At 42.6% G+C, this 13,510-nt stretch overlaps 1 protein-coding gene across 10 annotated transcripts in view; it reads right to left on the reverse strand.

The window, feature by feature from the left end:
* Positions 1-13,510, reverse strand: part of EPB41L4B (erythrocyte membrane protein band 4.1 like 4B) — a 186,624-nt gene that overhangs the window by 113,812 nt on the left and 59,302 nt on the right. The window lies entirely within an intron of this gene.

Below are 13,510 nucleotides of genomic sequence, written 5' to 3' on the forward strand. Positions count from 1 at the left end.
ATGAGTTTGACATTCCTGGTGTAGATCCTGTACTGTCCCACCTTCCATTGCTCCACAGCCAAGTTTTTTCAAGATAAGGATGAAGACTTAACCTCCACTAAAAGCATTTGAGGAACACTGATGCACACCCCCCTCCCTTTTTTAAACTAATGGCAAAAAATCTTGAATTGATTCAACTACAATAACAAAAAAGTATACTTCCTAGTAAAGTTTATGCATTCTCTTGTCAGTGCAAGTCGCATCTACAGAGGAGCATCATGAAACACTCTATGATATTAATTCACCTTAAATCTTTGACTGTCTCTCTGCAATATCCTACACAAGGCTGCAATCTGATTTGAAGGAACCCCATGTAAATACTCCTGTTGCACAAGATAATAAAACAATATTTGGACATTCTTGAAATACATGTTTTTCTATCTTTATGTATATATTTACTTTAAAATAATAAACTAAGTACAATAGAACAAAATCACAGAAGAAAAAAAATATTCCTTTCCTTACTAACACCATGCTACCACAGCTAAATAAATCTGAAAAATTACTTGTTGGATAGTAATGCTAGTACGGATTTACTAAGTATGTCCCAAGCCAAGGCAAAAAATTATCACAGGTATATGAGAGTAGAGATTAAAAAAAAGAAAGAGAAATGGAAAAATTATCCTGAAGGTCCTTTTACTTGCATGAACTTGCTAGACACCCCTAGGTGAGGCTGCCAAGAAATCCATCCTTACAGTCTGAGAAACCTCTACCAAAGTAGAAATAAAATATTACAACAGCTCATACAAATATATTCCTTACAGTTGCAAGTAATTTATTCTGTTTCTACTTTGCTTTCTTATGAAAAAATGACACCAGAAACCACAGCAGTTCACAGAGGATTTGTGAAATTACAAATTTTTGATAAGTAAAAAATATCAACATTGAAACTGCGCTTTTTCATTTTTTTTTTTAACTGAAATTATACAAGTCTATTACTTCCACACCTCCAGGGCAGACTAATGTTTTGTGCTTCAAATACCCAGCTACAAAAATGTCTTTCTCCTCAATATTTATTTTGGCTAAAGATAAACCACTCAGAAAGACAAATACACTGATTCCATTAAAGGAAAAATGTAGCTTCATGTTAAATAAAACCAAACATGAATAACATCTATATTACAGGCAAAAATCCTCCAGTAACTTTTAATCTGTAGCTTGTGTTAATAACATATTCAGAAATAAGTACTGCACAACCTGAACTATAGCAATTCCCAATGAAATAACAGCTGATAGTTTGGATCTTGGCGCATGGTGTTCCAGATGTATTAAAACATGAGTAACAGCAAGTTTCAAACTGATTATTTAGAAGTGTAAATACTTCAAAGAAGGTTTAGAATAAGTAAGGAGACTCTAGGAACTACTTGTGGAGACCATTAAATAAGACTATAGCCTAGATAGGAAACTCATTCATTCTCGGTATCCAAGCAGCCTGAGGTAGACTCCTCCAGGAGATAAAACACAGCAAGCATTAAACTCACCTCTCTTCATAAGCAAGAATGAGCTGCCATTGTATCTCCATCCCACATTGCACATCATGGCTGTATGTGATGTGGTCACCACACAGATCACACAAAATATAACTACAGGGCTAGGACATGGACTGACAGCGTTATTGGCCTGGAGTTCCCATGCCTGTCAGTTTTCATGAAGATTTGTGAGCTAACATAAATTTAAAAGTCAGATATTTTGTGTTTTGTGCAACTTCTATGAAAATCAGGCTGAATTTCAACACTTCAGATAATGTGGGAGAGCTTCTTCACACTGGAAATCATACCAGCTTCCCAAACGTCCCTCTGAGCTCAAAAAATTCTGCCATCCTCTTCTTCCTATTCACCTAAATTGTCTGGCCAGTTGTTGCAAGCAGGTACAAAATACGTGTGTCAAGAAAAGCTAGTCTTGTCTCATGGGGCAATGAAGGCTGCAAGTGAGAACTCTGAAGCCTTGAACACCTTGGAAGTGTAGGAAGTTATGTTGAACACCTCCACGGTGTAGAAAATGACATCAAAAACACTTGTCAGAGAGCCAGAAGAAAGCCTCCAAAAATTGAGTTGAAGATTTCATAGCATTCTAGCTAAAGCCAAAAAAAGGTTTGTGCTTCGCTAAATACTACTTGCTGACTCAAGAACACTAAAACAAAAGCAATCAATTCTGAAGTCTCACTATGAAGCTGAATAAAACCAGAGGGGACTTTTGCTCTCTCAGCACCTATGACTGCAGCTCTGCCTATCTTGCAGTCTGGTTAAACAACTGCATGTCATTCCAGGATCCAAACTCATCAAAGAAACTTAACTATGGATCTCACAGTGTAGAATTGAGGCTGACCACGGTCATTTCAACTGTACAATGCTGCATTTCCCATATCTACTCTGGACTACAAAGTATCAATGCAGAGCAACGAGGAAAGGGATTAATTGGTTTAGGACTGTGTTATGATAAGAAGACAGTGTCTAAGTTACTTTGCCCACAGTAAGGGAAGAAAAAAAAGCCAAACCTGGTTGAACTGCAGATAATCAAGACTCTATGATTACTTTAGAAAATAACAGAATAGTTCATTTGGAAGGCACATACAACTATCATCTAGTCCAACTGCCTGGCCACTTCAAGTTATCAAGGGCATTCTCCAAAGGCCTCAAACACTGCCAGACTTAGGGCATTGACCACTTCTCTAGGAAGCCGGTTCCAGTGTTTGACCACCCTCTTGGTAAAGAAATGCTTCCTCATGTCCAGTCTAAACCTCCCCTGGCGTAGCTTTGAACCATTCCTGTGTGTCCTGTCACTGGATACCACCGAGTAGAGATCAGCACCTCCCTCTCTTGCTTTCCCTCCTCAGGAAGCTGCAGAGAGCCATGGAGTCTCTCTAATTCTGTCAGGTAAACCAGAAGTTCAAATGCTGGATGATCTCCAAAGTATTCCTGTTTAACTTCTTTGTTTTGCCAAATGAACCATGTTTTCTGTGGTCTTAACTGACATAAACCAGTAGTCACTGGCTGGGATTCATGTGTTGAAAACGCACACCAGTCAATTACATATGAAAAAAACCACCATTAAAAAAAAAAATAATTAAAAAAAATTGTTAATATACTGGAAGCACATATTCATCTCAACATGCTCCCCTTTTGATCTAACTGAAGAAGAAAAAATAAATACCTCCACATTCTGTAAGCAGTAGCAACCAATATTTTTTCAAAATAGTCATGCAGCAAAGGAAAGATGTATTTGCATCAAGACATGGCAGGTAAACTATAGCTACTGGAGCAGTCCGTGTGAGGACCACAGTGACTGCCAACTGAAGACTGAAAGGAGGGGGTACCACAGGTTGACACAAGCCCACCACACACCTGAGCTTTGCAAATTCCACCACCTCTCCACTTGCTTCCTAAAAGAAGTAAAAATCCTTGTCTTGATTTATACAGCCCTCAAAGGTGACCTGAAAAGGAAAAAAATTGCATTTGACCGTTTTTGGTTGGCTTATTTTGCTAGTTTAAAAGGCATGAAAAATGTTTTGAACAGAATGTTTTCCCTTATGCCTACTTATATATTTAACTATCAGTATGAGAAAATTAATTCTTACTGGAAGTTTTATTTTCTCTCTGAAAAATACTGCTTAAGTGCTTTCTCAAGCCTTACCTGGAGGTGCAGGAGGGAGAACCATGCTAAATGCTCAGGTTCAGAAAAGGTGTGCTAAACAAAAGATAACACCTTTAAAACCAGAAGTCAATTATCCCTTCAACTGCCTTCTCACTGTCTGATTTCTTAGGCACCTGAATCCTATCAGGTTGTCTGCTGTAAGCCACATGGCCTTGTAAAGCAGAGAAGATAAAAACATATGTAACACATGGGAGGAAGCAAATCACTAAAAACAAGTCCATAAAAACCCTATCCACCAAACCACAATTCGGGGACTTCTCTACACATATAAAGTTAAAAAGTAACAGAGGAGAAAAGGCCCCTTCCTCTTTCCTTCTGAAGGTCACCTTTTAAATATTATTACAGTAGTAACAGAAAACCAAATGAGAATTAGGGTCATGTAGAAACTCAGGGACTGCACAAGCATATACTTGGAAATGGTATAAGCTCCCAAGAGCTTACAGCTTAAAACAATGAGAAGATGGTTCTTTATACTCATATAAGTTTATTTGATCAATCCTAGAGAGTTATGTTCCTCTTCAAAATGCAGATGTAAAGAAAAACTGCTTTTAGATAAATCGCTCAGACACAATTCAAGATTTAATGAACACCAGGGGTGACAGTGGTTAGTATTTTCAATAGGAAGCAGGAAGATGGGACACAGTGCACCTCCATAGGGTTACTCACGACTCCAAACTGCGGAGAGAGAGCTGGGACACAGAAAGACATTCCCAAATTGCCTGGATAAAAAATTTAAATAATGATTCTGTGAGATCAACATGGACAATTACAGTACTCCTAACCCACAGGCTGATCCCCAAGGGAAAGGAGAGTGCATGCCTTCCATTGGGCTGCTGTGCTGGGGTGACAGGAGGAGACTCTCAGAGGGTTACCAAGGTACTTGGGGCCTGGAGAGTGGGTGGTTTCAGTGTGAGGATAAGAAACCTACCAAAGGGGTGACTGAAGATTGTGCTGGTTTTGGCTGGGATAGACTTAATTTTCTTCATAGTAGTCAGTATGTGGATATATTTTGGATTTGTGCTAGAAACTGATAATACAGGGATGTGTTAGTTATTGCTGAGCAGGGCTTACACAGAGTCAAGGGCTTTTCTGCTTCTCATAGTACCCCAGCTGGTGAATAGAGGCCTAGGGTGCACAAGAGGCTGGAAGGAGACACAGACAGGACAGATGACACAAGCTGACCAAAGGGATATTCCACACCATATGATATCATGCTCAGCATATAAAGCTGGAGGAAGAAGAAGGAAGGGGGGACATTTGGAATGATGGTGTTTGTCTTCCCAAGTAACTTTTATGTGTGATGGAACCTGTCTGAATATCTACCCACCCATGGGAAACGGCAAATAAATTCCTTGTTTTTCTTTGACTGTGTGCATGGCTTTTGCTCTACCTATTAAACTGTTCTTATCTCAACCTATAAGAAGTTTTCTCACTTTTACCCTTCCAATTCTCTCCCCATCCCATTGCAGGGGAGAGAGTGAGCAGCTCTGTGGGGTTTAGTTGCTGGCTGGGGCTAAACCACAACAATCCTTTTTGGAACCAAACATGGGTCTCAAGGGGTTCAAGATAGTAACAGTTTTGATTGGAATGTGTTAGATGGAATTATAGCTGTCATTGCCATTTAGCTATTAATTCACAGGCTTCTGTACTTTCCATGGGGCTTGCTTGCCTCACTGTATATTAGAGTCTGTGCTCATTAGTGACTGCTTTTTGCTTCCACTGCTTGCTTTACTGCTTATTATCTTCCTCTGCTGTGCCTGGGAATATAACAGCAATGGTGATGCACCTGGGCTGGCAGATGGCCAGGGCATTGCTGCTGGTTTTGTGCTGCTGTACTGAAAAGGCTAGAACTCCTGTTTGAATCCTATTCAAAGGGACTATGACCTGTGGATGAGTCCATGCAGGAGCAGTACACCCCAAACCATCTGTGGCCATGGACAAGCCCACACCAGAGCAAGTACATCTCCAAGTATCTGTGGCTGTGGTTACATCTATGCAGTAGCAGGTATACCTCTGAAGAGATTGTGACCCAAGGCTAAGTCCACTCTGGAGAAGGCACTCTTCAAAGCACCTGTGGCTCTGGATAAGTTCATGCTGGAGTACCTCAAAGTGTGTAGCTATGGATAAGTCCATAACAGAGTATGTACTATGTTGGACCAGGTTTACTTCTGAAAAGACTGTGGTTGTGGTTAAGGCCACACTGGAGTGGGTATATCTCTGAAGGCATTGTGGCTCGTGGAGAAGGCCATGATGGAAAAGGCAAGCCTCAAAGCAACTGTGGCTGTGAACAAGTCTCTGCTGCAGCAGATATACCCCTGGAGACACTGTGGCTCATAGATACAGCTCCATTTGGAGCAGGTACACCCCTAAGGGACTGCAGTCTGTGGATAAGTCCAAGTTGGAGAGAGGCAAGGGAAGGAATTCATTGCAATATTAAACCCTGTAGTCTGGTCCAAAGGGAACAGCACTGGAGACTGTGATGGAAATACCTTTAAGCTGTTGTAACTTGGGCTTTGAGTTTCACATTACAGCAAGTACTATTGCAGTAACCACCTGAACCAATGGAGAACAAGCTTTACAAGAAGCAGTTAAGTGCAGCAGTGACCCAGCTTGAGCTGACTTTGGTGCCCAGCAAATCCAGGCAACACACCACCTCTCTTGTCCTGAGTGACCACCATAACAGACAGAGCCCAAAACCATGGACTAAATTAACTCAGTGGCCATTTTCTGGACGTTTTACAAGGGTGACCCATAGATAAAGAGAATGGTATCTGTGTAATATATCAAAGGATAGGGAGAGCAATGGTGGTTATTGAGGATGTAATAGATAGCGTGGGACCCAAGCATGATGAAAATGGTATGGAATAAGGGGTGGAGAATGTGCTGGTTTTGGCTGGGATGGATTCAATTTTCTTCATAGTAGCTAGTATGGGGCTATGCTTTGGATTCGTGCTGGAAACTGCTGATAATATAGGGATGCACTAGCTATCGTTCAGCAGCTCTTACACAGAGTCGAGGTCTTTTCCGCTTCACAGCACCCCACCAGTGATTAGAGGCTGAGGGTGCATGAAAGGCTGGGAGGATACACAGCCAGGACAGATGACCCCAAAGGATAAAAGGGATATTCCATACCATATGATGTTATGCTCAGTATATAAAGCTGAGGGAAGAAGGAGGAAGCGGGAGGACGTCTGGACTGATGGTGTTTGTCTTCCCAAGTAACCATCACATGTGATGGAGTCCGACTGTCCTGGAGATGGCTGAACACCTGCCTGCCCATGGGAAGCAGTGAATTAATTTGTTGTAGTGCTTTGCTCATATGTGTGGCTTTTGCTTTACCTATTAAACTGTTTTTATCTTGCCCTATGAGTTTTCTCACTTTCACCCTTCTGATTCCCCCTCCTCCCACCAAATGGGAGTGAATAAGCAGCTGTGTAGTGCTTAGTTGCCATCTTGGGTTAAGCCACCACAAAGATGAAGCCAGACCCTCCATGGCAGTGTACAACAAACAGCAACAGAAGTTAAGAGGGACAGCTTTTGCTTTGGTGCGGTAGATTGACCATGGCTGGCTGCCAGGTGTGCATCAAAGCCACCCTCCTCAACTGGACAGGGGGAGTAAATATGGCAACAGGCTCGTGAGTTGAGATAACGACAGCCAGATCACTCTGTAAGTACTCTCACAGGTAAAACAGACTCAACTCAGGGAAATTAATGTAACTTATTACCAATCAAATTTAAGTAGGATAATGAGAAATAAGAACAAAACATAACACCTGTCCTCATTCCTCCTTTTTTGTCAGGCTTTACTTCATTCCCATCTTCTCTTCCTCCTCCTCTCACCAGCGCCACAGGAGGACAGTGAATGGGGGTTGTGGTCAGTTCATCACATGCTGTCTCTGCTTCTCCTTCCTCCTCGCACTCTTCTCCTGCTCCAGCATGGGGTCCCTCCCACAGAAGACAGTCCTACACAATCTCCTTCAACGTGAGTTGTTCCCACAGACGGCAGTCCTTCATTAACTGCTCCACTGTGGGTCCCCTTCCATAGGGTGCAGTCCTTCAGGAACAGACTGCTCCAGTGTGGGACCCTCACAGGGGTCACAGTTCCTGACAGATAACCTGCTCCAGCATGGGCTCCTCTCTCCACAGGGTCACAGGTCCTGCCAGATAACCTGGTCCAGCATGGGCTTCCCACAGGGTCACAGCCTCCTTTAGGCACATCCACTGGCTCTGATGTGGGGTCCTCCATCAGCTGCACATAGGTATCTGCTTCACTGTGGACCACCATGGGCTGCAGGGGAACAACCCCATTCACCATGGTCTCCTGCATGGGCTTCAGGAGAATTTCTGCTTTGGTACCTGGAGCACTCCTCCCCCTCCTTCTCCTTCTCCACTGATCTTGGTGTCTGCAGACTTGTTTCTCTCACATATTCTCACTCCTTTCAGCTGCTCTTTCAGCAGTTTTTACCCCTCCTTAAATATGTTATCATAGATGCATTACCAACATTGCTGATGTGCTCAGCTTTAGCCAGCAGCAGGTTTGTCTTGGAGCTGGCTGGAACTGTCTCTGTCCAACATGGGGACAGTTTCTGGCATCTTCTGTCAGAAGCAAGCCCTACAGCCTCCCCGCTACCAAAACTTTGACAGGAAAACACAATATATTTGGAGAAGCAGTTCTGCCAGGAAGAAGTGCTGGATTTTATCCTTAAGGGCCCTTCTAGCTGCTTCATTGGGAGTCCTTCTCAAGAGTGGGCAACAAACAGCAATGAAAAATCCCAATAAACCAAAAAAAAAAAACCCTCCTCTCTTATTTGGCCCTTTGGTGACTGCATCTGGACTGCTGTGTCCCTTCCTGGTCTGCCCATTCCAGAAAACCCACTGATAAGTGTGGTGTGGGCCCAACAGAGGGTCTTTGGATTGGTGAAAAGCTGGGGCATATAAGGGCAGGCTGAGGGAGCTGCCTCTGGTCTGTGTCAAGAATGAAGGCTCAGGGGTGGACCTGACTGGTAACTTCAGCTGCCTGTGGGGAGGCTGTAGAGAAGATGAAGACTGACTCTTTTCAGAGGTGCTCTGTGGCAGAAGGACAAGTGGCACCAGACCCAGGAGAAATCTGAACTAGACAAAAAGAAAAGATTGTCACCACAAGGCTACTCAGACAAAGCATGGGTGCCCAGAGGGACTGTGGAGCCATCATCCTTAAAGGTATCCAAACATGACTGAACAAAGCCTTGAGAAACCAGATCCAATTGGGGCTGCTCTGAGCAGGAGCTTGGACAGACAAGTTTTAGAGGGATCCTTCAGGATGCTGTTATTCAATCTCACCTACTTGACTTGAAGAAAACAAAAAACAAGAAATGCACCTTCTGCTCAGATAGCCTTCACATCAATAGACCAAGTTGGGATTAATGAGGTAAGGAGTTTGTGTTTGGGCTCAGATGAGACCAGTTTTTTGTAACATACTGGCAGGATCTTATAATTACAAGAGTTTCAAGCTCCGTGGATTAATCTTGTTTTAGACCCTCCTTGAATACTGGTGGCACCATCTTGTTGAATGGAGCCCAGGCACAGTGGTACTGTGCCATGTCAGCACTGTCAAAGGTGTCAGGAGCAACCTGGCCAAAGTGTGAAGTTACACTGGTTTTCTAGGTTGTCTCTGCTCTGAACAAGGCACTGGACCAGCTGGCCTCAAGCAGTCCCTTTCTACCAGCATTATTCTGTGTGCTACCAGTTCTCATGTTACGTTGTCTCCTGCCTCATGAAGAAAGGCAGCTCTCTCCCACAACTTAGAAGCAGTTGGACAGTGCAAGCAACGCAGTCCTGTGGCAGAAGGGCAAATGGAGCTGTGGTAAACAAGTTCTGGATTGGGATCTTGGGAAGTACAAAGCCATAAAAGCTAACTCCAGTGTCTTGAGGGCACCAATAGGTCTTCATGGACCTTACCAGCCTTAACTGGGACCTCCAAACTCATATTCTGTGGCACTCATGAAAGTCTTGCCTGTCCCAGCCTGACTATGCACAGAGCCATCTCAGAATCATCCTGACACATGATGTGGTTTATCTGCAGTCCGGTTAGACTATACATGAAAAATGGAGCGCTACATGGACATCCTTCAAGACCATTATCTTAATCCATATACATGTGATAACCTACTTCAGCCCAATGAATATTTTGCTTCGCAGAACTGAGGTGACAGCAGCAGAACTTATAATTGAAATTGAACGCAGACAGTCACTAACATACAAAACAATAGTACATACAAGATCACTCCATTTCTCTTCTTGGCAGTGAAACTTCATATCCCAGAGAGGGGGGTGCAATAAAAAAAAAAAGTAACCCACAAAATTATATAAAAATACCTTATCTTGTGTAGCATAATTCTCATTATATTTATTATACAGATAATTAAAGCTGATACCACTCCAGATAAAATCTAGCAATAAAAAGCAAGTGTCCTGGTTTTGTTAAAAACAAGACAGCTTCCCTTTTAGTGAATTTTTCTTTCAGCTAAGTCCTTCTTAGTAATTGCACTTTTCTGAAGTTAGATACATGTTTTGGTAGACACAGCAATGGTATGCAAGGTCTCTGATAAGGATGCACGTCCCGTAAGCAAGGAGGAGCAAACCGAACAGGTGACTAAAACTGACCAACTAAGTATTCCATCCCATCCACATCATAACACCATATAAAAGTGGGTGATCACAAGGGTCTCGCTCTCTCTTTGACTATAGCCAGCATCTGGGGAAGACTCTGCCTGCCATCCCTGTGATCTGAGGCCCAGTCACAGACCCTGCATCCTTGAATCCTGTTCTTGTTTGCTGCAGAGTCCAACCCAGGACTTCTGGGTCCCTGTCCTGCAGTTGCTGGAGCAGTGCTGAGCTTTGCTAGGGAATTCAAGATCGATTTTGTATTATTTTCTCTATTTAATTAGTAGCATCAGTAAAACATTTTTAACTTTTTTCCTACTTGCAAGTCTGTCTCTCGTTTCCTCCTATCGCCTCTCCTAAGTGGGAAGTCGGGAGCGGGGGAAGGCCTGGTGGGGAGATGGAGTTAATAAAGCATCTGCCACAGTTTATTGTCACCCTGCAATCAAACAGTGACAGCAAGTTACCTCTAGTTTTGAAACTTTTGTCCAAACACTCAAAAAATAAACTGAAAGGATTTGTAACAAACAGGTGACAAACCCAACTAAATCTGTGGAAGAAAACTAAGGAAATAACTCCAGCTTACGTTCCAGTCCTGTACAAAGACAAAAGAAAACAGTAGAAACTGTTTGCTGTCCTGGATAGATTGGAGACTTCTCTACACTTAAAAGAGAGGTGGGGAAGCATAACTGATAAACAGTACTACAGCCACCTGCCCTGTACAGCTGCTTCTGAAGTCTGTGCCAGGGAAATTGTCTTCAGCCTCCCTGGAAACAGTAAGTACTACTGGAAGATACTCTGGGAATTCTTAGTGTTTTGGAGTCTCTCACCAAGTGTTCAGAGATTACAATATAGCCTTGGACAGCCACAGCTGGACGTAGTCATTCATCAGGTGTTGCACATCGCTGTGGAGTCAGTCACATTGCCCTTGTCCAGTTCATACCACTGTCACTACCAGTAACTGAAGCACTGAGTACTTCAGGATATTGTTGCCTGCACAGGTCTTGGGAGCTACCAACTGCAACTGGTATTTGTTGCTTTGGGCTACAATCCACAAACACACATCCTGCAACAACCACAGTACCAAAGAGGTCACCATCCAGAGGAATGAGAGAGATTAAGGGAGTGGAAACAGAGTCACAGCTGAATTGTACACTTTATTCCTAGGGAAATGGGATGTTTCTACCAGAAGTAGAAAAGGAAACCTTTTGCATTATCAAAATATTTACCAGGCTCCCTTACTCCCAACATTCAGTGTATTGAAAAATAAGGCTTATCCCTATTTTGTTTTGCCTAATGAGCACTTGTTGTTACAGTATTAAGCAGTACAGAAGTAAAATACTCCCAGATATCACACTATAAGGCTGATTAACTGGTTTGAGCTGATCATTTTTCCACATCCCTCACAGCCTTAAGAAGTCACAGCAGTAATATCAAAAGCAAACAGTTGAAAAAACTCTTGATTTGAATAACAATGAGCCCTTAAAAAGAAAATTCAGATGCAGCAGAAGTAGTCATGAAGCATTAAGTCCCTCCAAGGCCCTGACCTAATACCTGTGGAAACATCAAGGAGTCTAGTTCATGATGTGTGGAGAAAACAAAGGTATTCTGGTATTATTCCTTGTAGTCCAACTTGCTTAACGCCCCACCCTCACACTGCATTGTTGAAAACTTATGTCATGAAGCACACATGATACTGACCCTCCCAGAAATACCTGGCCACAAAGCTACCACCTCCCATATAGGTGAGGATCTCAGTGTTTGGATCCTGGTTAAGCCCAGTCTGGACGACATAGTTGTTACCCCTTTTATTCCCTTTTTATCTTTATTCTTGGAATACTGCTTTCACAAAAGCCTGTTGTAGTTTCTACACACCCTTCTCCAACTCCTCCCTCCACTGTCTTCTTACCTCTCACAGTAAAGGGATCAAAACCCAATTTAGGAATTGGTCAATATTAAAAAATTTCAGATGAAAAGGGAGCTTGCAAGGATGACAGCTCGCTGCAGTTCAGTCCTGACTCTCTTCGCCCCAGGGAACTCTGGCCCCCATTGTAGCCATGGCCATGGGCTGTCCTTGCACAAAGGTCTTGTGCACATGCCATAAATCCAGTGCCTCCTAATGTGTCACATATGTTTGGTGCACACACACACCCTCAAAATGGCTCAACTGGCTGCAGAGTGCAATATATCTACCCATCTGGGAAAGGCTGTTCCATACTGACCTTCTTCAAGCCAAGGCGTTTTTGTGACATTAGAGATCAGACATAAAGGACTTAAAAGACTCAGAGCAGAGGTGTTGAACTCATTTTCACTGGGGGTCACATCAGCCTCGTGGTTGCCTTCAAAGGGCTGAGTGTAATTTTAGGACTGTATAGATGTAACTACTCCTACATGTAACTACTTGTGCAATTACGCTTGGCCCTTTGAAGGCAACCACGAGGCTGGTGTGGCCCCCAGAGAAAATGAGTTTGATACCCCCACCTTAGAGGATCACTGAATAAGATGTATGCATTCCCAACTAAAGTTTCACACTTCACACTTCAAGGATTATAACAGCTCATTTGCAAAAAGCAAAAAAAAAAAAAATAATTTTAAGATTTATCTTAAATCTTCCCACTCAGTTACTCTATACTTGTGATCAAACACATAATAATGAGAGAAATAGAAGCAAATTCCAAGCCAATCAACATGGGCAATCCCTCCATTCTGAATTCCCATGAAAGAGGGGCAGCTGGGAAGGTATCTATGTTTTTCTATTACAGGATAGACAACTAGAAGAAAGAATGCAACTGTAGAAATGGACAGACCTATTATATATCCTGAGAGAATCCTACAATACGTTGCAGCTCAAAAGGAGCTGTAAAACACAGAAGCCCTTTTTCTTATGATATTCTGGAATAAGAGACAAAGAAAGGACAAGCCTGGACAGAAGATGAATAAACATTAGCTACCTGCAAGTTAAAGTAAATGTCAAGTACCCAAACCAACTATAGAATATGTTGCACACAACCAGTTTCTGCAAAGATCAATAAGATACTTCCTCATGGCAACTCAACTTCAACAGTATGGTCTCACAACATTTCATTATTGATACTTCCAAACTCAACTAAGCCTTTCAAGGCTTCCCACTTTGCTAGAACACACACACCATAGTAACGGTAATGAAAAACCCAGTAAGGTT

Source organism: Columba livia, chromosome 2 (genome assembly GCF_036013475.1).
Source record: "Columba livia isolate bColLiv1 breed racing homer chromosome 2, bColLiv1.pat.W.v2, whole genome shotgun sequence".
NCBI lineage: Eukaryota > Metazoa > Chordata > Aves > Columbiformes > Columbidae > Columba > Columba livia.